General features: G+C 40.2%; 2 long non-coding RNA genes across 2 annotated transcripts; both read right to left on the reverse strand.

Moving 5' to 3' along the window:
* Nucleotides 1-952: 952 nt before the first annotated feature.
* Nucleotides 953-2158, reverse strand: LOC127536553 (uncharacterized). Its single transcript, XR_007945585.1, has 2 exons — nucleotides 1880-2158; nucleotides 953-1547 (listed from the first exon to the last, which is right to left on the reverse strand). It is a non-coding gene; the product is annotated as an uncharacterized LOC127536553 (long non-coding RNA).
* A 15725-nt stretch (nucleotides 2159-17883) lies between these two features.
* On the reverse strand, nucleotides 17884-19809 carry LOC127536552 (uncharacterized). Its single transcript, XR_007945579.1, has 3 exons — nucleotides 19594-19809; nucleotides 18941-19068; nucleotides 17884-18222 (listed from the first exon to the last, which is right to left on the reverse strand). It is a non-coding gene; the product is annotated as an uncharacterized LOC127536552 (long non-coding RNA).
* Between the last annotated feature and the right edge of the window lie 6944 nt (nucleotides 19810-26753).

Here is a 26753-nt window from a genome sequence, read left to right on the forward strand (position 1 = left end):
CAAACTTTATGGTGTAATAGTGTTGGAATAAGGTTTAATAAAATTAGGGATAAAAAGTACATTTGCGACAGATAAGTTCGACTTGAAGTTATGTTACTCATGCTTTCGTTCGTTAGCAAAGTGAACGGCTAAACTAATAAGCATTACGATGGACTGTGGTTTCAGTTAGCTAACGCAGCTAGCCACGTAGCCTATCCTGGATTGTGTCCGACCTGCAGACCGTGAGAGGGATACAAGATAGCGCTCTGAGTGACCGGAAAAGCTCAGAGTTCCTCTAGCAACATGGGAATATAGGAGGAGAGCGCCGCGGGAGTTGCAGTGTGCCGTTGATCCGTCTGCTAATGGACCGAGGTTAAAGGACTGGTAGGAGTCACTGGACGTCGACAGTTCACTGAACAGAGCCCAGATAGCAAACTATGGGTGAATCAATGTTGAATCTTTGTTGAGACCTGACGTAGAAATTATACAGAAAGCGCAAGGTTGATAAAATGTTGAGTCAACGTTTGCTTACATAGATTACATCTTTGCAACCATAGATTCAACATTAATTAAACATTGACCTGTCAAACATTTGAATTAAACCAAAATACAATGTAGATTCAATGGCATCTTTTAAACACAAACTTCAATGTTAACAAAATGTTGTTGAATCAACGTTCATTCAACCATCAATCTTCAACCGTAACCAAAATTCAACCTTCTTAACCCTAATTCAACATTGATTTAACATCTTTTGCTATCTTGGTAAAGTGTGATTTATGGTTGAAAAGCAAACGTTGACTCAACATTTTATCAACCTTGCGCTTTCTGTATAATTTCTACGTTAGGTCTCAGAGGCATGTAACGATATGAAAATTTGACATCACGATAATTGTGATCAAAATTATCATGGTTATCGATATTATCACGGTATTGTGAAATATGTTCAAAATGTTTAAAAAGCACACTTAAATCAATGAACAACGTTTTTATTTTAGAAAAATCAATCAAAATATGAACTTAAACCTTAAATAACATATTAATAAGCTTAAAAAATTAAAGAGGGGACCTTAAAAGACCGAGGAGGTAGTCCGTTTGCTTGAAAGCAACATTAGGAATAACAAAGTACAACAAAAAAAGTAAGATGCCACTGCCTCATAAACATTAACAAATAAATAAAATTAAAATACAATTACATTCTTTATATTGTGCAAATTGTAAGAATCTTCACATTCAGTGCTCGGAAAGATCTAGTCTTACAAATATAATATAATACAATAACACTACTATATAAAACAAAGTAAAAATGATTTCGTGAAGGAACTTTATAGTGAGGCACAGCAACCTTCATCAGCTTCAAAAATCCAGGCCTCTCAACAGTTTGAAATGGCATCATGTCTTTTGCAATAAAAATATGAGATAGCTGCTGTGAGGTCTTTGGCATGTTTTGATGTCGGTGCATAAGCAGCCTTCCTTTCAAACGCCTGGGTTATTGTTTGTGCCACTGTGACCGAAGAAGTAGAAGCTGTTGGAGGATTTGTCCTGGTTCTGTCCACTCCACGCCTTCTCTGTAAATAAGAGGAAAGCAAATTTATAATGGTTATTATTAAATAATTATTATTCATCATCACACACGCGCACGCACACACCCCTCCCCAACCACCCACCCACACACACACACACACACACACACACACACACACACACACACACACACCATGTAATGCCGTCTTCTGAACATTAACCGGCCGTTGATTCTATGTCAGACTTTCTGTCGGCAACAACGGTGCATTTAGCTTTAGCCACGGAGCTAGTATTGTGCCGGAGCAGAAACGAGACGAACACGCACAGTTTTCACGGTTCCCTAAGCCCCACATGCATTCATTTCAAGTTAACTTACCTTTAACTCGCTGCACAGTTGTGGGTGGTGGTCCCGTAGATGAGCCAGCATGTTGGACGTGTTTCCACCCTTTGCCGATATTTTCTTGTGATATTTTCGGCAGACTGGGCTGCTTTCTTCCATCAGTCTCCCTTGCGCGTCTTTATAAAATCCGAAGTACGCCCAGACTTCGGACTTGGTACGTTTGGACGGTGGAAAAATCTCTCCACTGCCGGTGTCCTCCGCCATATTTACGAGTTGTTTACTGTGCAGTGCGCATGCGCGCGGGGCGCATGTATCCGATCGGCTGCCTGCTGCTGCACTTCTCACAACACAAGTAGGCCTATTCCTGAGATTTTCCGGATTGTGGCAATCAAACACAGTTTAACGGTAATTAAAATTTGAAACGGTAGTACTAACCGTCAGACATTTTACTGCGGTTTATCATTTTAACCGGTAATCGTTACATCCCTAGTCTCAACATAGATTCAACATCGATTCACCCATAGTTTGCTATCTGGGGTGCCATTCAGCGGGCTGGTGTTTAAATTAATCTGAGTGAGAAATATGTTAGTTCAACTTTGGATGGGGTGTTGCTAAAAGAGCACGATGTGGCCTTCAGATCTGGGGACCAACAGACCTACAACACAGCATGGAAAGAGGCATCAGGGGAGTAATGTTAGAACTGGCGGCGTGATCCTAAACAGCAGGCGACAGGCAGGCAACTGAATGAATAATGAATTTATTTTACAGAAAATAAACAAAAGGCACTCCATAAGGGAGGCACAAAAACAAACAGAACTGGGAACTGAAACTGAAACCAAGGATGACGGCTCACGGCCGCTATGGGACTACGGGACTAACTAAAACTAACGGGAAAAATAACTCACAAAGTCCGGGAGAGTGGGCAGAGGAGGTGAGGAGCTGAGCTGAGAAAGCTGGGGTGAGGATTATGGCGGAGGCTGAGGAGTGGGCAGACCAGGGGCAGACGCTAGAGCGGAGGAAGGGAAACGAGCAGAAGTGGGTTCCAGGATGAGAGGGGAAGAAGGCGAAGCAGGTGAGGAGTATCCAGGTTTGGCAAGTCCAGACAAAGGTGTAATCCAGACAGGGGAAGCACAGTCAATGGCCCAGCAAAGTGTAGTGGGGAGAACCAGACTTTTAACTGCCGATGATTGCCAATTACAGCCAGCTGCGCTCCTTCGCAGCCGTCTCTAATTAGGCTGAGAGCCAAGCAGGAGACGAGGGAGCCATGACAAGCAAAGCACAGGCACAAGCAGTGCATGGAGGATCACTTCAACAACAATAATCCACACAACATGTGGAAAGGCATCAAGACACTGACTACAAAACTGCAGCACAGTTGGTGTCCGAGGATACAGATCTGCCAGTTACCCTCAACCAGTACTTCGCTTGCTTTGACACCTGGGGGAAAGAGGGGCTCTTCCATCCTGCCATCCACCCACTGGGGACTCAACACTGGCCCTACAGTGCCACAAAATGAGGACTGACACTGAAGGGGGTGAACGTGAACAAGGTAGCTGTGGTGTTTAAAGAAAATGTGCATGGTAAGAAATAAGGATGCATTGTTAAATGCCAATTTAGGTTTACGGTTTAGCGTTGTTACTTATAACCACCACAAGAGGGTGGTAAGGCAACCAGGAGTGCTCTGTGTGTACATCAATGTAGCCGTACAAGAGGAGGAGAAGCTGTGTCAAGACTACATGAAACGGGTGTAAATAAACTATGCTGTTGTTCGCTAACTGTTCCTTTCTGCTACGTTGTTTTTCCACCTTTGTGCCGACTCCACTACATCCGTTATAAACACAACAGATTTTGACGATGAGGATGGGATTGCACCAGAGTTTGAAAAGAGTTATTTTTAGCTGAAAGCTACGAACTCTGTCAAGATGAGGGAAAGAACAGATGAAATGTTGGTGGCAGCGTTTGGCAGAAGTGAGGATTTTAACTTCGACAAAAACGAAGAAGGATTTGACGCCTATCTGGAAAGGTTAGAGCAGTTCTTCGTTGCAAATGGGTTGACTTATGGAAATGAAAAGTCAAAAGCCATGCTCCTGACGATAGCAAAACCACACATTGCTGGTGGATTTATGTACGCCACAGAAGCTGTCAGAGAAAAAATGACCTGCTACATGCACATTTTGTGCTGAAGACAAACTTTATTGCAGAAAGATACCAGAGAGAAGATGAGTCAATAAGTCAGTACATGGCTAGTTTAAAGAAGCTGGCTTCGACATGCAAGTTTGGGACGTTTCTAGACGACATTCTCAGAGATAGATTCGTGTGCGGGGTTAAAAGTGCAGAACTCCGTGATCGAATGCTAAATACTGCTCACAATAAAGACTTGACACTGGCGGGAGCCTATGATATGGGACTGGCACACGAGGTGACAAAACAGAATGCACAGCAGTTGTCACACAAGACGTTAAAGACTAACGCCATTACAAAAACAGCCGTGCTAAAGAAAGAGATAAGAGCAAAGCCATGTTACAGATGTTCAGGAAGTGGACATAAGCCAGATAAATGCCGTTTCAAGGATGTGGAATGCTGGATGTGTAAAAAGAAAGGACACATCATAAAGACATGCCATTTCCGACCGCCAGGAAGGAATGACAAGCAGACCAAGAGGACCAGACACCTGGACACAACAGCTTCAGTGCCAAGGGCTCCAAGGGACAAGAGTCAAGTGCGCCAAACACCGGTGGAGGGAAACAGTTCTTCTGGTGCTCCGCAGGAGAACGTCCATTCACTGCAGCCAAAATCAGAAGTCCAGTCTCTCCAGACCAAGCAACCCAAGACAGGGACAGAAAAGGGTCACTCAGCACCAAGCTTTGTCACAGAGTATCGGGCAGGTGACATTGAAGATGTTGAACTGTATTCAATAGATACTGGAGGTGAGGACACTGGATCTGAAAGTGATGTACTGATTGAAAAACCTTACTATGTGTATGTAAGAGAAAATGATAAACGTCTAAAAATGGAAGTAGACACGGGCAGCTGTTTCTGTGATTTCAGAAAAACTGTACAAATACAGGTTTAGGAAGATAAAACTAGTGCCTACAAATTGTGTGTTAAAAACCTACAGCAAGCACTCACTGGGTGTGACAGGTAGCATCTCTGTAAATGTGAAAAATAAGGGGATCAGTCACACACTTAACTTGCTGGTAGTACAAGGTAATGGTCCAGCATTACTGGGAAGAGACTGGATCAGGAGGCTAAAACTGGAGTGGTCCTCTATACAGAGTAGTACCTGAGAGTGTTGAGGAGTTGTGACAAATATCCAGAAGTGTTTCAACCCAGTCTGGGAAAGGTGAAAGGGTTTAAAGCTAAACTCCATGTAGCATCAGGTGCCGTTCCAAAGTTTTGTAAACCTCATTCTGTGCCTTATGCACTTCAGGAGGCTGTAGAAGCCCAGCTGAACAAGATGGAAGAAGAGGGAGCCATTACACCTGTTAACTATAGTGAATGGGCAGCTCCTACTGTAAACATTCCAAAGATGGACCAGACTGTAAGGATATGTGGGTATTAGAAAGTGTCTATCAACCCATGGTTCGAAGTAGATCAGTACCCCATTCCAAAACCACAGGATCTATTCACAAAACTTGCAGGAGGTGAGAAATTCACTAAGCTTGATTTGTCACAAGCCTATCAACAAGTAGAGTTAGACGAGAGCTCTAAGCAATACTTGACCAATAATACACACAAGGGGCTTTATCAAGTAAACAGACTCCCCTGTGGTGTAGCAAGCACTCCTGCAATATTTCAAAAACTAATGGATCAAGTTCTTCAGGGTCTTGATGGTGTAATTTGTTACTTATGTAGCCCACCTATCCTTATGTTATATAGGAAAAGGCCCTGAGTGTTTTTTAGTTATACTCTCGTATGAACAGTCTTCCCTGACTCTCTTGGATCTATGTAGCAATCTCAACACTTCAATTCCGAAGCTAAAACATTCAGTGCAATGTGCAGAATAAACTAGTTTATGGACCATTTAAATCAATAACTGTAGCAGAAATAGTCAAACTACAACAAATCCCACTTTAATTAAACCCAGATTCAAGGAAATGAATGCATATAAGCAACAAACACAGCCACAATTCAGCTTCACCTCAACCCAACTTCATCATGACTAGAAAAGCACTCAGAGTGCAGACCTCCGCCAAGGATTGAGAGGAAAACAGGAAACCCATGCAGTAAAGGATCATGAGCTGGAATTGAACCTGTGTCTCTGACACAGTTCTGTTTACGAATCGCCTTCTTAACCAGTTGAGCTATCTGGACACCTTGCTCCAATTTGTTGGATGACACACTAACTTATGATGTTTTTATCATATTTTGGACCACATACTAAAACATACTAAAAAATTCAAAGTGATCCAGAATCCAGGATCCTTTCCGGATTGCCACCAAAATTAAATCAGCTCTTCCTCTTACCATAGTCTACATCCCCTCAAAATTTCATGTGAATCTGCCCAGGCGTTTTTGAGTTATCTTGCTAACAGACAGACAGACACACAAACGCCGGGTGTCACATAACCTCCTTGGTGGAGGTAATAATACCAATACTGAAAGAATCAGAATAACAGTTTTTTTCTATTTGAAATTGTCCCTTTAGCTAGGGTGTGCACACCATTAACTAGTCTCAAAGCCGGCAATTCTTCCCCTCCAAAAAAACACAAGGTGCAGGCCTGATACGTTGCCCGGGATTCCACAAAGCAAACTCCACAATTCTTCACTCAATAATGAGCAAAACAAAGCAATAAGCGTGATACCTACCCAGATAGCAAACTATGGGTGAGTCAATGTTGAATCTATGTTGAGACCTAACGTAGAAATCATACAGAAAGCGCAAGGTTGATAAAATGTTGAGTCAACGTTTGCTTTTCAACCATAAATCACACTTTACCTAGATAGCAAAAGATGTTAAATCAATGTTGAATTAGGGTTAAGAAGGTTGAATTTTGGTTACGGTTGAAGATTGATGGTTGGATGAACGTTGATTCAACAACATTATGTTATAATTACATGGATGCATTGCAAATGGGTGTCAACATGTCATGATATCTACAGGTATGGCTCTAAACCAGACCTTGTGACACAAAAAGGGCATTACACTTTTTTGCTTTTCAGTACTTCAAATTGGGATACAAGTATTAGTAGTCATTCCAATGGTAGTATTATGTATGTTTTGTTCTTTTTTAAATGTTAGTTGTTAAAGGTGACTACCTTCAAAAAGTGTAATGACATGTTGACACCCATTTGCAATGCATCCATGTAATTATAACATACGCATACAAATTACATGTACTAACTTGAATTCAGGGAGCTCTGTAGTGATTTATGGTTGATTAATTTAGAAATACAACAATAATGTTGAATTTTACAGTATCAGTGCAGTGGGATTAAATATGTTAAATTTAATTGTACAATGTCATGTTACAAGCAAAAGAAGTTATACTTAAGTTATAACATAGGTATACCTAAGTTATACCATTACACTTTTTGAAGGTAGTCACCTTTAACAACTAACATTTCAAAAAGAACAAAACATACATAATACTACCATTGGAATGACTACTAATACTTGTATCCCAATTTAAAGTACTGAAAAGCAAAAAACGATTTTGACATCACCCATGCCATTTTGAGTAAGAATATCTCAGTAACTACAAATATAACCTTGCTGCTTTTTTGTACAGTGATAGACGACAGATGGAACTGTCTTGTAGAAAAATTTGGGGTCTCTGGTACCTGTCCCACACTGAGATTTTTGCCCCCCAAAATAGCCAATTAAAATCTTGTCCAACTTTGGCAGCTCATATTTTCCAAGCTGAGGTACCTAGAAAGCTCCAGTTTGCTAAGTTATCACACAAGTTCGTGTAGAATGGAACCCAGGGGTGTCAGAACACTTCTGTGCAGTATTTCTAGTACTTTTAAGGTCCCAAACTCCACTCGTGAGTAGGTGTCTCTTAATTTTTTGGAATTTTTAGCAAGCCCCCACGGCCTGCAGAGTGTAGGGAAACACCTGGGGATGTTTGTGGGGCACTTCCTACATGCAAAGGCCTTGTTTACCAACTTACAGCTCTCTGGTATGTCTAGAGGCTGAGAAATAACCACTTAAAGATGTAAAAAATGCTGGCGAGGCTTTTTATAGCCCAAATTCTGAAAATTTCAGACCCCCACAACTCAGAAACTATTTGAGCTACAGGCCTACAATTTTGCATAGAAAGTACTTTTGTGACTATCTAATGGCATGCAAATTTAGGACTAATTTGAAAATGGTGCGGCAACCACCATCTGGTGAAACCACACGGAATGACCCCTTAGCTAAAATTGGAGGGGTGCCTAAAGTTGTCAGTAAACTGAAATTCAAAGCAACTACAGAGGTTTAAAAATAAGTAAAGGAGACCAGATGAGTTGATGTTTACTTTTATCTATTCATCCATCTATTCTCTATACACCGCTTTATCCTCACGAGGGTCGCGGGGGGTGCTGGAGCCTATCCCAGCTGACTCGGGTGAAGGCAGTGGACACCCTGGACAGGTTGCCAGTCTGTCATTGGGCTACATATACAGACAAACAATTGCACTCACATTCACACCTACGGGCAATTTATAGTTATCAATAAACCTCAGCATATTTTTGGACTGTGGGAGCAAGCTGGAGTGCCCGAAGAAAACCCACGCATGCACATGGAGAACATGCAAATTCCATGCAGAAAGATCGCAGGCCCAGCCCGGGATTTGAACCGGGGATCTTCTCGCTGCAAGGCAAAAGTGCTAACCACACTTCCACTGTGCAGCCCCTACCTTTATCTACCTCTCCCTATTTTTGAGCATCACGAAAGTCATGAAAAAGTACCTCCAAAATGGTGCCGCAGATGGTAGTCTCAGCACTGTGCTCCCGAGGAATTTATTTTCTTTGTGTGTAGACAACATCCACATTAAGGGGCCCAAAAGTTCCTGAGGAGATCTCACCTCACAGAAAAACAGGCTCTCTTCAGCCAGAGAGGCCTTAAACAAACAGACAAAGTGCTCCAAAGAGGATTTTTATGGCCAGAGAGATCTCCACCATCCACTAGAGACATCATAAATTCATTTATGATGACATCTGACCCTGGTTAAGGAAACCTCCTTTCGGCAAACAAGGACACATGTATTTCTGGAGGAAAAATTGGGACAGGTATATTCCCTTATTGTTTCCAACAGAAGGACACCCAGATCTCCTGCTGAGAGCTGGAGGGGACAGAACTTTCACACCTTTAAAATCTCCATTTGGAAGACTATGTTTCTCACTGCTGGGGGAATGCTTTGATGAACTCAGCCCCCCCTGCTGAACCTCCGCTCTGTCTCAGGTTCTCTCCCATCAGATAAGAGTCATAAATACCGATAGTCTCCTTGTCACCTCTGAGGGGCTGCAGAAAGACTCTCTCTGCAGCTCACAAGAACTTTTGCAAAACTCATATTTGTGAAATATATTTTGTGATTGTGTGATTACCAATGTCATAATAAGAACTTGTTATGCATTCTGATCCAACTCTGAAGTTTCTAGCATATTCCTGTCCGAAGATATTAATTATGAAAGTTTAATGTCTGTGTAACACAATTTCTTCCACAGCTCAACATTGCCCCCTCTTGACGTCTGAATGCCATGACATTATCATGAATTTCTGTGTTTTAATCATAAATTCTGTTTTATTCAGGTTGCAAAGACATGGAAAACTGTTTGATTCACCATCTTATGTATGTTATGTTATCATATTTGCACTGTGACACATATAATAGTAAATAGAGTACACATAAAACATAATTAGGAACTAATAACTCACATATTGTTGGATTAGCTGGTATACTCGGTAGTATGTTATCTTTGATTGTTTAAAGTATGTTTTAAGGATCATGGGAAAGTGAACAGACCGCTTGTGCGCGTTTTAATTTCATAATTCTCTTTGTATCTTGATTCACTCCAGACCTGGGCGGGGACAGAATACTTTGGCACAACTTCTAGTAATCTGATTACTCTCTCTTTGTCCTCAGAGGGAGAAGAAAACTAACATTTATTAACCTGAACTACAACATATGATATTATGTGCGCAAACGCGATCTGTTGGTCTCTCACCATAATTCATCCAATAGGGCATAAGCCACAATCAAGATTATACAATTTAAAAAATACGTGTTATCTAGTTTATTCAAATTATGTGTGAAATGTGCTTGAGATACTAAAATATATGTCATAGTGAGGACATGTGTTACACTTCATGTGTATGGCTATGAATAATACTTGTTTCATATTTTACATTCTTAATGAGATATAAATTCAGAGGTTAACCCTTTGAGCTTCAGTCAATTCCAGCCGTTTTCAGTACAAAAAATCCCTAATATTCTATTTTTAAATAAAAAAAATGACGAAAAATACAGGGAATATTGGACGCACATCGCAAGGTGCATTTCCTTGAAAACAACCGATTCGTGGATTTTATACCGACTTCAGGACATGTTTTGGACAAAATAGTTTACTGGCTTGTGTTGTCTGGATGTAAAAGGTTGGATTATGGCCGTTTTTTGTGGAATCTTTTTTTCTGTGTGTAATAAGGTATACCTACTACGCACGGAAGCGTAAAGGGTTAATAATGGAATTCATTCCGACATCGGAGGACATGGAAACTTGATTAATATTGGGAGCTCATTCTTTGTTTACATAAGACTAAAATATATTCAGATGGGTTCTGGCGAGTTTGACATGAACTTGACCAGGACTTCCACAGTGAATGCATGGCACCAACAGTGAAGTACTGACCATACGGGGGGGGGGGGGAAATAGAATCTTGTTTATTTAATGCAAGGTGTCCTCTCTAAATGGATCATGTCAAACTATACTACACAAAGATAAGCAATATTAAAGCCTGCATTTTTATGATGAAGCTCAGTGATTTTAATTATTGTAGTTTTCTGATAATTAATGGCTCAGCTATTGCTTTGATTCCACAATATCATCTGGGTTCCAGCCAGTATAAGTCAGTGTAAAATTGTTGCTGCAGTCTGCAGTTGACAGTCTGACAGTCTGACAGCTCTCTCTGTGTAAGGTGATGGAGTATGTCATACCTGTGATGTGCCTAAGAGTGCAATTGTGCTCATTGGTGGATGAAGTTTATCAGTGCAGTAGTGTCTGGCTCCTCAGTGGCTTAAATCAATCTGTTTATTTAGTCTCTGTCAAATTGATCATCTGAAAATGCACAGATTTCTCCTGATCAGCATATTGCTATTAAATCACAAGAACGGCAACATCTAAATGCAACTTTTGCTTTCAGAAGCATTCTGTGTAAAAAAAAATGTTAGATAAACTGTCAAGAAGATAAGCATAGAGAAAACATCGGATGTCAGGCTTTTTGTCATAGCTGTAAATAAATTACATATTTGGTGATTTAAATTATTTTTACTCTTTGAACCTCCATCAATCAAGATTGTTGTTTACACTGGACATCATCACAAACAGACCACAGATGCAGCACACCAAGGTCATGAAGTCCTCTGCGTTTTGTCTGAGAATCTGGACTTTCAGTAATGTCACAATTTGCATTAGTGTTTTTCTGCAAACAAAATGCAGCTGTCAGTTCACAGATTTCTCTATTTTTCACTAAATCTGCATATAGTTGCTTAAATCAGTGGTTCTCAACCCTGTTCCTCAGGACCCCATGTCCTGCATGTTTTAGATGCTTCCCTGCTCCAACACACCTGATTCAAATGATCAGCTCGTCATCAAGCCTCTGCAGAAGCCTGATGACGAGCTGATCATTTGAGTCAGGTGTGTTGGAGCAGGGAGGCATCTAAGGCTGAATCCAAGGCTGAATCCCAAACCGCCCCCTACACACTCCCCCTCCACTACCGAGTGTCACTCCAAAAGAAGTCACACTCGCAGCTGTGGAAGGCACCTATTATTGAAGGGGGAGGGTATAAATACGATCGTCAGGAATGGGACTCCCTGTACCCTCGCCGGAAAATGGAAGACGTCATTGCCATGGTAACACAAAGACGCCTACTGTGCATGGCTGTAGCGCTGTGGCACAGGTTGCAACTAACAAGGATCACTGCTGCTTCCAGAAGACGAAAGCATCCCACTATTTTTTCACTCACATGTTTTCCAATCCTATTATCTGGCATTTCAAATCCAACAAATGAATGAATGAATGAATTCTGTTAGTTGTGTTCAAATTTTAAGGTGTCAGGGGGTGCACAATTAAATCAAACGTCAGCAGAGAAGAAGATTTGTTTCTTTTGTTTTATCTTTTTTCACCACCCTTTTTGTGATGTTCTGTCAGTGTGAAAAAGGCGTAGGAGAAATAATGGACGAATGTGGAACTTACATCGATATGTTGTTTCCTCCTCCATTCAGAGTGAGCATCGATGCAGACTCGCTATTTAAGGTGAACAGTGAACTGAACAGCTGAACAGTCCACTCCCCCTCCGCACTACGCGGTTTGGGACGGCCCTTAATATGGAGGACCCTCCACGGGAACGCGCAAACGGAGGGGTAGTGTGTAGGGATAGTGTGTAGGGGGCGGTTTGGGATTCAGCCTATTTCTCTGGACTTCACCGCACTTGCGAACTTGCGGACTTTGCGGGCGCGTTCACGGGAAGTCCGGGAGTGCTGAGGGCTGTCCAAATCCACAATTCATCCAGTCCACAAGGGGCCTTAAGCGGACTTTCTGCAGACTTCCAGAGAGTCTGCTTGGGGTGCACACTTCTGCAGACTTCACCAGTTTGATTACCCACAAGTCATTGCAATACGGACGTGACGTTTAAATTTTTCGAATTTTTTATTGCGTCTTGCCTATAAAAGCTGTGCAGTCTGAAGCCGAAATCATGAGCTGAGAAAATTAATGGCGGAAAAAGGACAAAAGCAAGTCCTCCAATGTACATGATAGTTTTTCAAACAGTGTCACAGAAACGACTGAAACGGACTCCAAGTCTGTCTATTAGCTCCATTCATAATGCTGTAGACTCCGGCTCTTGCAGACTTTACGTGATGACGGTAAAGACGCCACATTACGTATGACTGAAGTCCGCGAGGGCTCAGTCTGCAAGTCCAGAGGGTGGAGATATGGATGCAGCCTAAAACATACAGGACATGGGGTCCTGAGGAACAGGGTTGAGAACCACTGGCTTAAATAAATAACGAGAAGATCAGCGTATTATGTTGTCAACTTGTACTGCTAATGGACACAAAATAAAAGACAAGGAACATGTTGACTGTGGCTATTTTCAGTCAAGTTCATTGATTCCCATTTTCTTCAGTTCATGGTTATCCGTAGACACATTACCCTTCATTTGTCCATTAGAACCCTATCTCACAGTATCATATACAATATATTGCCAAAAATATTCGCTCACCCATCCAAATAATCAGAATCAGGTGTTCCAATCACTTTCACAATTAACTAAAGATCTTTGTGCAATAACAAAACAAGGAATTTGAGGACAAAATCTCAAGATTTGGAAAAGACAGATCATGTCACATTTTTCAGTCATTTATCTAATCAAATGGGCTAACTTATCGGCAGATTAATAAACTGTGAAAAATAAAAATTTAGTTGCCCTTTTTCAAACCTCTCTTTTCTTTAGCTTCTGACAGGTCGCGAACATGAGAATTCAATAATGCTTCATCTTAATGCTGGCAAGGATCATCCATAAACACTTTCCTCTTTTTTTCGGCTGTTGTGAAACAAACAAGCTTATGCCTGTGATAAATTACGTTCCCTTAAGTGTTTGTTTTTTACCACCGACAGGTTAAAATTGTTGTTACTAGGGTATGAAAACATTAAAAAGGATTCATAAAGAGACAGGGATGCTGTTAAAGGGTCAAAATAAAAAGACAAAATAAGACTAATTTTACCTGCACTATCTAGGCATTGAGCTAGTGCAAACGTGCACATTAATACGAATTTCACAACATAGAAAAGCTAGACCCTGTATTACATTGTAAATTACGTCAAGCTAGCAAACTAATTTACCTCACGTTCCCATGGAAGTTAGCTAAATAATGAAAACACCGTTGTACTCATTTCTGGCTGTTTCTGTATATTAATATGTACTCTGCTAGATTATAGCATTTATAACATGATGTCAGTAAACAAAATTAATATAACTTTGGCTAACGTGTATGATCCCGTGAAAATAACTTTGCATTGCAAGAGTTCCGCTTACCTCAATGTGTTTCTTAAGATTCAAAGGGGAATTTTTGAAAGCCAGCAATTTTTTCCTTTGCGGCAGACAGCTGAGGCATTGGAATATCCACGAGTCCCTCTTAGAACCGATATATCTAAACAATTCCTTTAAATAGGGCCAAGGGTAGCTGGACTCAGTCTCAGTCTCCGTGTCCATGTTCACACTGCCGCTTCCAAATATACGCTCTGCTGTCACTGGAGGCCGGGATAACAGAACGTGATTGGTTCAAACTTCCGAGGCAGCAACCATAGTCTATGAATGCATCCAATATTCTTTGTGAAGACATTTGGCGACTTATCAATTATAAAATGTAACAAGGTGCATTTTGGAAATGTAGTGAAGTAGAAAGTACAGATAATAGCTGCAAAATGTAGTGGAGTAAAAGTCAAAAGTATACTCTATATTTTTTACTTAAGTACAGATACGTGAAAAATGTACTTAAGCACAGTAACGAAGTATTTGTACTCCGTTACATTCCACCACTGTTAAAGGGACAGTAATGGACTGGTTTAAATCCTACTTATCAGACAGGTTCCAGTTTGTGCTCATCAACAATGACTGTCCTGCGCATAGTATGGTTAACCATGGAGTTCCTCAGGGTTCTGTCTTAGGACCAATACTGTTCACATTATACATGCTTCCCTAAGGCAATATTATTTGGAAGCACTGTATTAATTTTCATTGTTATGCCGACAACACTATTCTGTTTATCTATCCAGATGAAACTAATCAGCTAGCCAGACTGCAAGATTGTCTTAAGGACAGAAAGACTTGGATGACCAGTAATTTCCTGCTACTAAATTCAGACAAGACTTAAGTCATTGTATTTGGTCCCAAACATTTTAGAATATTGTTACTCTGGATGGTATTATTGCTGAATTTCCCTTCGTGGATGAATAGTGATTCTATTCTATTACTTTGGCCTCCAGTACTATTGTGAGGAACCTCTGAGTTATCTTTGACCAGGACATGTCTTTTAACTTAAACATAAAACATGTCTGTAGGATTTCTTTTTTTTACCTGAGAAATATTTGAAAAATCAGGAACATCTGGTCTCGGAGTGATGCAGAAAACCTAGTCCATGCATTTGTTACTTCAAGGCTTGACTACTGCAATTGCTTACTATCAGGATGTCCCAACAACTCTCTGAAACACCTACAGTTGATCCAAAATGCTGCAGTGAGAGTACTGACAGGAGTTAGCAAGAGAGATAATATTTCTCCTATACTGGCTTCTCTTCATTGGCTTTAAAATCTAAAGAAATGTATTCATTGTTATTTATAGAAAACACACTCAACCCAAGGAAGAACAAGAAACTAAACTGAGAGGGGGGAAACTAAACCAAACCTAATACAAAATATGCAAGACTACCAAAACCCTAACAACTAACAACTAAGCTCAACATGGAAATAAAAAAAACAAAACAAAAACCCCAAGCACAATAAGCTAGACAAAGCAAACAAACAATGTACTCGCAAAACAAGGGGAACAAAACTAAATAGGCAGGCAAGAGCCTGGTGAGTGTATCGCCGATGCAGGTCCAGTGAGAAACCGAGCGGGACCTATATGTACAGTATATTTAATGCAAGAGCCTTACACCATAACAGTCAACTTATAAATCAGTTTCAATGTTGACTTGTACCTTGTATGTATCGTCTATGTTACTCTTATCATGCATGTATCCCAATGTGTGTTATATGCTTCCTTGTCCCCCACCCACCTTTCCCACCCCTCCCCCTCCTCTACCACCTCTACCTCTTCTGTCTCTACCTGACCATCCAGCAGTCCCCTCATATGAGCTGGGTTCTGCTCAAGGTTTCTTCCCGATAAAAGAGAGTTTATTCTTGCCACTGTCACCTAAGGGCTTGCTCTGGGGATTCAGGCATATGGGTTCTGAAAAGCATCTTGAGACAATTTGAATTGTAACTGAACTACATGTAATGTGAAATATGTTGCATCTCGTCACCCTGAACTTTTTGTGGAATGTTGAATTTCTCAGCAGAAAGCCTTTTTATCACGCGTAATATTGAATTGAGGGGTTTGAATCACACCCTCTTTTGAACCGCACAGGTAGCCCTCCACCAACTGTTTGACGCTGTCAAAGTTGACCCGCTCACAGCACTCCCGTGTCTGTGTGATACCTTTGACACGCAGCACCGCTTTTTTCTGTGTTTTGGTCAGGTAGGCGTAACTCTTGGGACCTGCAGCCACAAACTCTTGAATACTGTCACCCCCTAGCTCATCCGTCAAATCCCCTAAATAGTTATCCAGCTTGAGGGGAGTCTCACCGTCTTTAACCACATAGATCACGCTGTCTGTGTCAATGTAAAGCACGTTCTCCTTCACATGCTCTAAATAACTGTACAATTTCAGACGCGCATAAGCGGTGGTGAATGCCGCGATAAAGATGTTGTTGGCGCGGCCCGGGGGCACGAGGCAGCGGTCGTTGTAACACCACTGAATCAGACCTGTTTTGTCATTGAGAAAAGTGAAGTATCGAATTGTGCATTTACCTGAAAACATGAAGCTGAAAAATTCCTCAGGTTCGCTGATTAAAGTGGTTTGAACCAGATTTGTTCTCTGTGCAAATTTTCCCCAGAAGCTGTTCAGACACAGCTTAGACACTTGTCTCTTAGCCGGGTTCAACTCTATTTTGGCAGGGTCAAGTTGGACATTTTGGTTGGCTTTGTACTCTCTGATGTACTTTTCCCTGCTCTGCTAATCAGTTGCGTCAGGGGGATAACCTGAAGCTTCCTGCTTGCCTTTTAGGAATGTCCGGATGTAGTCTTCAAAGACCGTGTTGCTACGCCTGTCAAAGTGCCATCAGGATGTAAAACCAGTAGGAACCTAATGATCCCATCAGGATGTAAAACCATTAGGAACCATTAGGATCCTACCAGTCTAATGGGAATTGGAACACCATGAGAAGAAACCATTAGGAACCTAATGGTCCCATCAGGATGTAAAACCAGTAGGAACCTACTGGTCCCATTAGGATGTAAAACCATCAGGAACCATTAGGATTCCACCGGTCTAATGGGAATTGGAACACCATCAGAAAAAACCATCAGTAACCTACCGGTTCCATGAGGATGTAAAACCAGTAGGAACCTAATGGTCCCTTCAGGATGTAAAACCATTAGGAACCATTAGGATCCTACCAGTCTAATGGGAATTGGAACACCATGAGAAGAAACCATTAGGAACCTAATGGTCCCATCAGGATGTAAAACCAGTAGGAACCTAATGGTCCCATCAGGATGTAAACCAGTAGGAACCTACTGGTCCCATTAGGATGTAAAACCATCAGGAACCATTAGGATTCCACCGGTCTAATGGGAATTGGAACACCATCAGAAAAAACCATCAAGAACCTACCGGTTCCATGAGGATGTAAAACCATTAGGAACCTAATGTTCTCATCAGGATGTAAAACCAGTAGGAACCTAATGGTCCCATTAGGATGTAAAACCATTAGGCATGTACTGGTGCCATCAGGATGTAAAACCATCAGGAACCATTAGGATTCCACCGGTCTAATGGGAATTGGAACACCATTAGAAGAAACCATTAGGAACCTAATGGTCCCATCAGGATGTAAAACCAGTAGGAACCTAATGGTCCCATCAGGATGTAAAATCATTAGGAACCTAATGGTCCCATCAGGATGTAAAACCAGTAGGAACCTAATGGTCCCATCAAGATGTAAAACCATTAGGAACCTAATGGTCTCATCAGGATGTAAAACCAGTAGGAACCTAATGGTCCCATTAGGATGTAAAACCATTAGGCATGTACTGGTGCCATCAGGATGTAAAACCATTAGGAATGTACTGGTCCCATTAGGATGTCAAACCATTAGGAACGTACTGGTCCAATTGAAAACTAAAACTTACTGAAACCTATTGCTGCAACAAAAAATATCTTAACACTGGGCACCAGAGACATCTATGCATGTGTATAATTGTGTATGTATTCGGATATTTTCCCCTCCGAATTGGGAACAGGACATATGGGGTGTGACAACTCATTGCAGTTTGTCATTTTTATTGATTTTTTAAACCAACCAACAACTTTGGCAAAGAAGTATGTGGCGTTGACAGCAGCAGTTTACTGCTTTCCCTAGAGAGAAACAGAAAAAGAAAAATTGTTAATATTTTAGCCACTGCCTCATTCAAGTGACACAGCAATTTCAAGAACATTTCAATACTATATGGGAAGTATAGTTTTATCCACCCTGGTCCGATTTTCCCATCCACTTTTTTTTTTGTATTCCTGGATAGCTAAAGCAACACTGCAGAACTTTTGAACCTTCAAATATTCTCTTCCAAGTCTGTTCTGTGAAGCTTGGTGCTGTAACAGAGAGAATGGCCTCTCCAACGCACCTGAAAGACCATTGGTGGCCGCTGAAGTGAACCAGAGTAAAATGCTCTGCAGTGCTGCTTTAACAGATTAAGAGAAGTTTTTTTTTATTGTGATCTGGTACGAAAAGTGTTACACTTAAATATAACGTTCATGTTCTTTATTGCAGTGCAACATTTCTTTAATAAAATCCAGACATTTCGTCTCAAAAGTTTCAAAACATTTCTTTAGTAGTTTTGAAAACCGAGGTTTGAACTAAACCGTGAGTCAAAAACTGAGGTTTGAACCAAACCACAGGTTAGGTGAACTGTTACAGCTCTACTAAATGAGTGGTGTGATTTTCAGTATTTACAATTGCTCCAGTACAAAGCAAGGGACTGCAGTGTGTATTCTGAATACACTGAAAAAAGCTTTGGACCTGAAGTCCCTAACCACTGCTGCCGAAAAACTAGAGCAAGAGTTTGAACGCAATACTCACCTCTGTCTGAGGGCTCCTCATCCTAATATCACTAATCTTTTCTGATATGGCTCGTCTAACTAGGGCCAGCTGCTGTTCAATGGCCTCCTTTGGATAGCCCATCTTCTGAAGCCGGTCCCTCAGGCAGTCTGTCACCAAAGACAAAGTATTTGACTTAGCAAACTACGACAAAGCTGCTGTGAGAAATCAATTTAAAAGAAAAAGAGGTAGGGGTGGGAGAAAAAAATCCATTCATATAAGAGTCGGGATTATTATCCTTTACAATTCTCAATTCATTCATAATTTTTAAAAATCTACTTTTATTGATGTTCCTTCCGTTTCTCTGCGCGTCCTCACAGGCTTCCGTACACAGCGCCGCAGCAAGCCGAGACAATATGACACTATGGCCACGAGTCCCCGCATGCAGTTTTTTAATCAATAAAATGAGTTCAAATCATGTATTTTGAGCCGGTGATTGTAATTCCTTCTGCTGTGTGTCGGGGTTCCCTGTAATGCTAATTAACAGTTAATAGGATGACTGTACACTGGAGTGATAGGTCTGTAAAAAGTCCCAGTGATGTTGTACTGTATATCAGCACTCATAGAATGCCTCTCATCCAGTTAAATTACTCAGTTGGAACTAACTGTTGTATAATGGGTTATAAGGTACTTACCTCTTATGACAGCCACTTTTTCTGGGGTCAGGGGACGCTTGGGGACAGAGTCTTTGACCACGTTTGATTTGGCCCCTGTGACGCTTCTCTCCCTCAGTCCCTCTGTGCCCCAAATGCAAACTGCCAACGACTTGCAGAATTGGGAGTTTGATTTTGCCTCCTGCACCCTCTGCCATTTCTCCTTGGTCAGGGAAACTCCTGAGCCAAGTTTGATCTATAAAACTAAAAACAAGTGTTCTGTTAGACCTGAGACTTAAAGTGACCCTCGAAAGATTTCCTCTGTCATGTAGTTTTCCAAGCACTAAAAGACAGAAAGGCCTGCAGTCACTTTAGCTTTAGGGGAGAAGATTTTATTATCCAGCTTATCTGTGCTGCAATTTAAATGGAATAACTGCACTTTTAATCGTGACTTCGGTCATATTCTGGAAGGTTATTTTCCCAATCTACACTGCAGGAATACGTACAACAACATGTGAATCAGTCATTAAACAATGTTAATCATTAGAGAGTAGATTTACTGTTTCCTCCAGTTTAACTTCAGAGACTCAGCAGATATTCAGGACTACTGTCAACACAGAACCTTAACCTTACTATTTTAACCACATGTAGGTTTTCTAAACGTTACATTAATGTGAACCAGCGTCTCCACTGACAGTTTTATCAACTAAATGTACCACATCACACTAACACAACTCACTTCAGCTGTTTACATGACACACAACACAAACATTGCTAACTTAATGCTACATTAGCTTTAGTCAGGCTCCGACGGAGCAGCTAGCTTGGTTAGCATCCGTAATTCACATTAATGCTCATATTAACTGGATGCTAACTCTTTTCTCTAGTCAACACCACACAAATAAACTCCACCAACATCTGGAGTGCACGCAGAACTGTCAGAATCTGTCAAACCGGCTACGCCTCCCACCGTCCGGTGGTCTCCGGAGGATGGTGTCCCAGGTATGCGAGAGGATGTAGGCCCCCTCGTCCCGGTTCATGGTGTAGCCCGCCTGCTTCCTGATCTCAATGGCTTCCTTGATCCATCGTCTCTGTTTATTAGTCTCCGAGGTTATAATCCTCCCCCTGTCCCAGTCCATAACGTGGTTCTCTCTTCTGCAATGATCTGTGATGGCTGATTTTTTATTTTCTTGTTCGGCTTTCTCTTTTTGTGCTCTCGTAAGGCATCCAGTTGTTTCCTTTTGACATTCTGTTTGGTGCTCCTTTCTTCTTGTTTTGAATGACCAGTCTGTTTCAGCAATGTATGTTTTGTTACATGATTTGCACGATATTTCATAGATGATATTACATTTATTGTCCGGTTCTATTCTGTCTTTGGGATGGACTAATAGCTGCCAGAGTTTTGTAAGTGGTTTTACTGCAGTGTTGATGTTAGATTTTCTCATAATGCATTGTATTGGTTCTGTTATCCCACGGATATATGGAATGGTGATTAAGTCCTTATTTTTATTGTCCGATTTTTGTGTGTGTTTTGATTTTGCTTCCTTTTGTTTTTTCTCTTTGGTTTTGGCTTGTTGTTTTCCTTTGGTTATAACCCATGTCGGATATTGGCAGTTTGTAAGTGCATTCTTGGTATGTTTTTCTTCCTACTGTCTGTCTTTATCGTCTGTTATGATACGAGTCTGTTCGTAGAGTGTTCTGACTACTGAAAGTTTGTGTGCTGTGGGATGTTCTGATGTCCAGAGGAAGTACTGGTCCGTGTGTGTAGGTTGTCTGTAAACTGTCATTTTGATGCTGCCGTCTAGTCTGTGGTGTATGCTGATGTCCAAAAATGAGATGGTCCGGTTTATTTCTTCTTCATGTGTGAATTGTATGTTGCCAGTGTGGTCTATGTTGTTCAGATGGTTTGTGAGCTCTTGCGTGTGTCCAGATTTTACTGTTTCCAGGATGTCATCGACGTATCTTTTCCAGAGGGTGGGTCTACAGTTTCTGGGTGCTGTCTGGATGGCTTCTGTTTCCAGGTCCACCATGAAAAAATTGCTCATTATTGCAGATAGTGGGTCTCCCATTGCAAAACCTTGTTTTTGACGGTATATTGTGCCTTTGAACTGAAAATAGGTGGATGTGGCGACGAACCGAAGTAGTGTGATAATGTCATTTACTGTGAGATTTGTGCGTTTTTTCAATGTCCTGTCCTCAGAGAGTCGTTCCTGTACAATGTGTAATGTGATGTCAACGGGTGTTTTTGTGAATAGAGAAACTACATCATGTGATATGAAAATTTCGTCTTTTTGTACTGTGATATTGCTGAGTTCTTGTGCCAGTTGTTTTGAATTCTTGCAGTGATGTTTTGATGTACCAAGGAGGGGTTTAATGATTTCGAGTAATGCTTTTGAGAGGTTGTAGGTGACTGATCCAGTGCTGTCAACTATGGGACGTAGTGGTGTGTCTTTTTTATGTATTTTTGGTGTTCCATATATCCGGGGGGTAACGTTAGCTGTGGGAATAAGGTGGTTATATGCTTCCGGTGCCCCCGGTATATACAATATCAGCCTCCTAGGTCAACAGAGGGGGCCAGATGGTACCTAACATTTGACTGAGTAGGTGTGTTCTCCATTCTCCAAACTTCAACTGCACATTTAATCCATCTTAACTCTGAATATTAAACTGATTTTCACGCGTTTTTATTTTTATTTATTTTTTGCTGCAAACGTCATACATGTAGCTATGATACAGGACAAATGGTTCGGCGTATTTTAATATTCATAGCGGGAATAATAGATAATAATAATAATAGGTAATAGAATATTCTGATATTAACCTCGACTGTAGACAAGTATTTTGCAAACATTGTAAACACACACACACTTATATATGTTAGAGAAGCAGATAATGGCAGTAAAGTCAATTATTTTAATAATTTGAAGAGACAATATATGACTACGCTATATATACATATATAAACAAAATACTGACTAATGAACACATATTTTTATATAAAACAAGAGCTAGAAGTGATATAAATCATAGATGGAGTATGATCATTCACATATATATATATATAATAGATAAAAGTTATATATCAGAGAAAATTATTATACAAATCACATATAGACTATCAATATAATTCATACATATATATTAAAAAAGATATGTCAGAAAATGACATTATATATATTGTTTTATATAGAAATATGTGTTCATTAGTCAGTATTTTGTTTATATATGTATATATAGCGTAATAATATATTGTCTCTTCAAATTATTAAAATAATTGACTTTACTGCTATGATCTGCTTCTCCAACATATATTAGTGTGTGTGTGTGTTCACAGTGTTTGCAAAATACCTGTCTACAGTCGAGCTTAATTTCAGAATATTCTATTACCTATTATTATTATTATCTATTATTCCCGCTATGAATATTACTATGTTCAGCACCCCATTGATTTACACCTGCATTTTGTGCTTCATGGCGCTAGGTGTGCTGTTTGCATGTTGGACATTGTTTTACACAGACACCACCTAAGAAGAAAGGTGCCGAAGTGCTGCACATTTTGTTTTGTTTTTTTAAATTGAAACAGGAGTCTGTCCGCATGAATATCCAATGGGTTAGGGGTTGTCCATGAGTTTGATATCTTCAATCATGTTAAAAAGTTTTACAGCAGTCCGTTTTTTCATATGTTTCAGTGATGAGAAGAATAGAGACATTTCTTTATGAAACGTAATAAAAATAGGTTTACATTTTAGAAATCTGCATTTGTGTATGAAAAATTTCCCTAATATTATAATACAGCAGACCAGAATCAAACCCGCATCAGAGACCAGCTCCTGTACATGAGTCACCTGCTTAACCTGCTGAACTATGGGCATCAGATACCCACGAGACAAAATTATTTAATAAATACCAGCGCACTGGCCCTTCGGTCAAACGGCCGAATGATGTTTACACAAATTTTGGCCTGAAGCCACATCTAATTGCCGACCCCTGCATTACATTATAAATATGGGATGAAGTAATGCAAAATATAGCGTTGGATTCGCAACGCTTTTACATTAAAAATATAATATACCCATTCAAAATGCCCTAACTCGCTTAAATCTGACCGAGGAGAAATATGACACACGAGGAATATTTGATTAATTAAATGTTCTATTCAGGTGTGATTAAGATTCAGATATGAAAATAAAATCAAACCCGTAGTTGCAGTAGTTTTAAATACGTTCTGAGTGGCACGAAATATATCCTCCGCTTGAAATACACTGGTTTTAATTTCGTTGTGTGCACCACGAAAAACATGAGAAAATTGTGTTTGGTTGAGGTTGGCTACTGTCCCGTGGGTCTTGAACTTCTGAATAATATGAGCCACTGTTGTCACAGGAACTTCAAGCTGTTTAGAGATGGTCTTATAGCCTTTACCTTTAAGATGTTTGTCTATCATTTTTTTTCGGATGTCCTGGGACAATTCTCTCCTTCGCTTTCTGTTGTCCATGTTCAGTGTGGTACACACCTTTTCACCAAACAGCAGGGTGACTACTTGTCTCCCTTTAAATAGGCAGATTGACTGATTATGAGTTTGGAAACACCTGTGATGTCAATTAAATGACACACCTGAGTTAATCATGTCACTCTGGTCAAATAGTTTTCAATCTTTTATAGAGGTACCATCATTTTTGTCCAGGCCTGTTTCATTAGTTTGTATTTTTAAATAATTATGTTAATCAACAATTCAAAAGTAATGGCTGTTTTTGATTATTTAATTTTCAATAAATTTTTATTTATTGTTACTTTTGTGAGTTTCAAGTGATTTCAGTGAGAATTGTGGGGTTTTCCTTCTTTAATTGAGGGGTACCAACAATTTTGTCCACGTGTGTAAGTTCGCACTTAAAACATACACACGAAGCAGAATTCATCAAAACGAAAAATCGCCATATACAAAAATGAAACAAGTTAAGAGAAAGAAAGAACAGAAGCAAGCACGTACATACAAGATTCAACAATAAATGGGTACGAAACCTTTCTCAACGTACCCTCACAGAACCAGAACAAACAGTTTTAACCAGAGGGCTTAACTTCACTATCACACCCATAAAAATACCACATGAAGAATACATATTAGCAACAGAGTTAGCTTGCCAAAAATTACAGGATCAGGGACACAAATCGGAACTCCGTAATGCAGTAGCAGGTATTTTAAAATTGGCAAAACTTCCACACAGCAACATTACAAAGCAGGAATCAATAGCAAGAAAATCACTCAGACAGGATAACAGCATCACTATCCTCCTGGCCGACAAAGGACGCACCACAGTCATCATGGACACGGACACATATGAAAAACAGCTCACCAACATGATAGAGGACAGGAACACTTACGAAATACTCCCGAAAGATTCCAAAGAAGAAAAGAAAAGAACACTAAAATCTAGTGAACTTTTATCTCAAATTACTGTTGAATATAACTCCATTCTTATTCTTGGGGATTTTAACATTCATATTGATTGCAACACTGATCGCTTTGCCAACCATTTTATTGAGCTGTTATCTTCATTTGAACTCATACAACATACCACTGGGGCGACTCATAACCTGGGGCACACTCTTGACCTGGTTATTTCTAAAGGTCTTGATATAACCCTTGAGTGTGTCCTCAATGTTGGGATCTCAGATCACTTTTGTATCTTCTTTAATGTGGCCTGGAAAAGCAAAATTATACCTGGTGTAAAACTAGTCAAAAGACGCACCATTGTTGCTGACACATCTGATAGTTTTATTGCTAAATACGCCAACTTTGCTAGGTTATCTGGGCCATATACTGATTTTAACCTGGATTTTACTCTGTCTCCCTTGTCTTCATGTGACAATTTGATCAATAACTTTAGTCAATTAGTAACAGAAATTATGGATGACATAGCACCTATAAAAACTAAATTATTTTCTGGCAAGATCAAAGCACCGTGGAGGAGTGTGGAAAGAGTAAGGGCTCTAAAAAGAGACTGCCGCAAATCTGAGCGCAAGTGGCACAAGACCAAATTGCAGGTTGACTGTAAGATCTATAAGGATACGCTCAGTACTTATAATAAAGAAATAAAACTATCTAGACAGCATTATTTTTCTCAAATCATTACTGACAACTCTAATAATTCTAAGTTTCTTTTTAGCACAATTGACAAACTCATTAATCCTCCGAGACCAATACCCACCGAGTTCCACTGTACTGATAAATGTAACGAATTGGCATTACATTTCAAGTCTAAAATCTTGAATATTAGGAACAATATTGGGGTTTTCTCTGTTGGTGGACCTGACCACTTTCCCTCCGCCCAGTACTATGGTGCCAGCACTCTTTCCAACTTCACTCCTATTCAGTGCAGTGAAATACAGGAAGTTGTGCAACAGCTAAGCTCTGCAACTTGCTCTCTTGATCTCATGCCCACTAGGTTGTTTAAAGATGTTTTTAACTGTATTGTCGATGATGTACTCAAAATTATAAATACCTCCTTACAGTCTGGAATCTTCCCCTCATGTCTCAAACATGCTATTATAACACCTCTGTTGAAAGAGAATAATCTTGATCCATTCGCTGTTGAGAACTACAGACCAATCTCAAACCTTCCATTCCTGGGGAAAATTCTGGAGAAGGTTGTTTACCAACAATTACTTGGGTATCTGTCGTATAATAGCCTGTTTGATGTTTACCAGTCTGGTTTTAGAAATAACCATAGTACAGAAACTGCCCTAGTCAGAGTTATCAATGATCTGAAAATTAACACGGACAACCATAAATTTTCTATTCTGTTACTTCTTGACCTTAGTGCAGCTTTTGATACTGTGGATCATGCCATTTTACTCCAGCGCCTTGAACAGTGTTTGGGCCTCAGAGGCACAGTCCTTAACTGGCTTTCATCATATCTAAGTGGTAGATCTTTCTCTGTTTTGGTCGGCAGCTGATAATGTCAGCATTCAATACTGAGTCCCACAAGGATCAATTCTTGGTCCGCTGCTTTTCAATTTGTATATGTTACCACTTGGGTCCATTATCCAGCACCATAATATTCAATATCATTCTTATGCTGACGACACGCAATTATACGTATCTGTTACTGCTAATAATTTGGGTCCAGTCAATGACCTCATTCAGTGCATTACAGATATTAAGTATTGGATGGCAACTAACTTTTTACAGCTGAATGAAGATAAAA

Source organism: Acanthochromis polyacanthus, chromosome 12 (genome assembly GCF_021347895.1).
Source record: "Acanthochromis polyacanthus isolate Apoly-LR-REF ecotype Palm Island chromosome 12, KAUST_Apoly_ChrSc, whole genome shotgun sequence".
NCBI lineage: Eukaryota > Metazoa > Chordata > Actinopteri > Pomacentridae > Acanthochromis > Acanthochromis polyacanthus.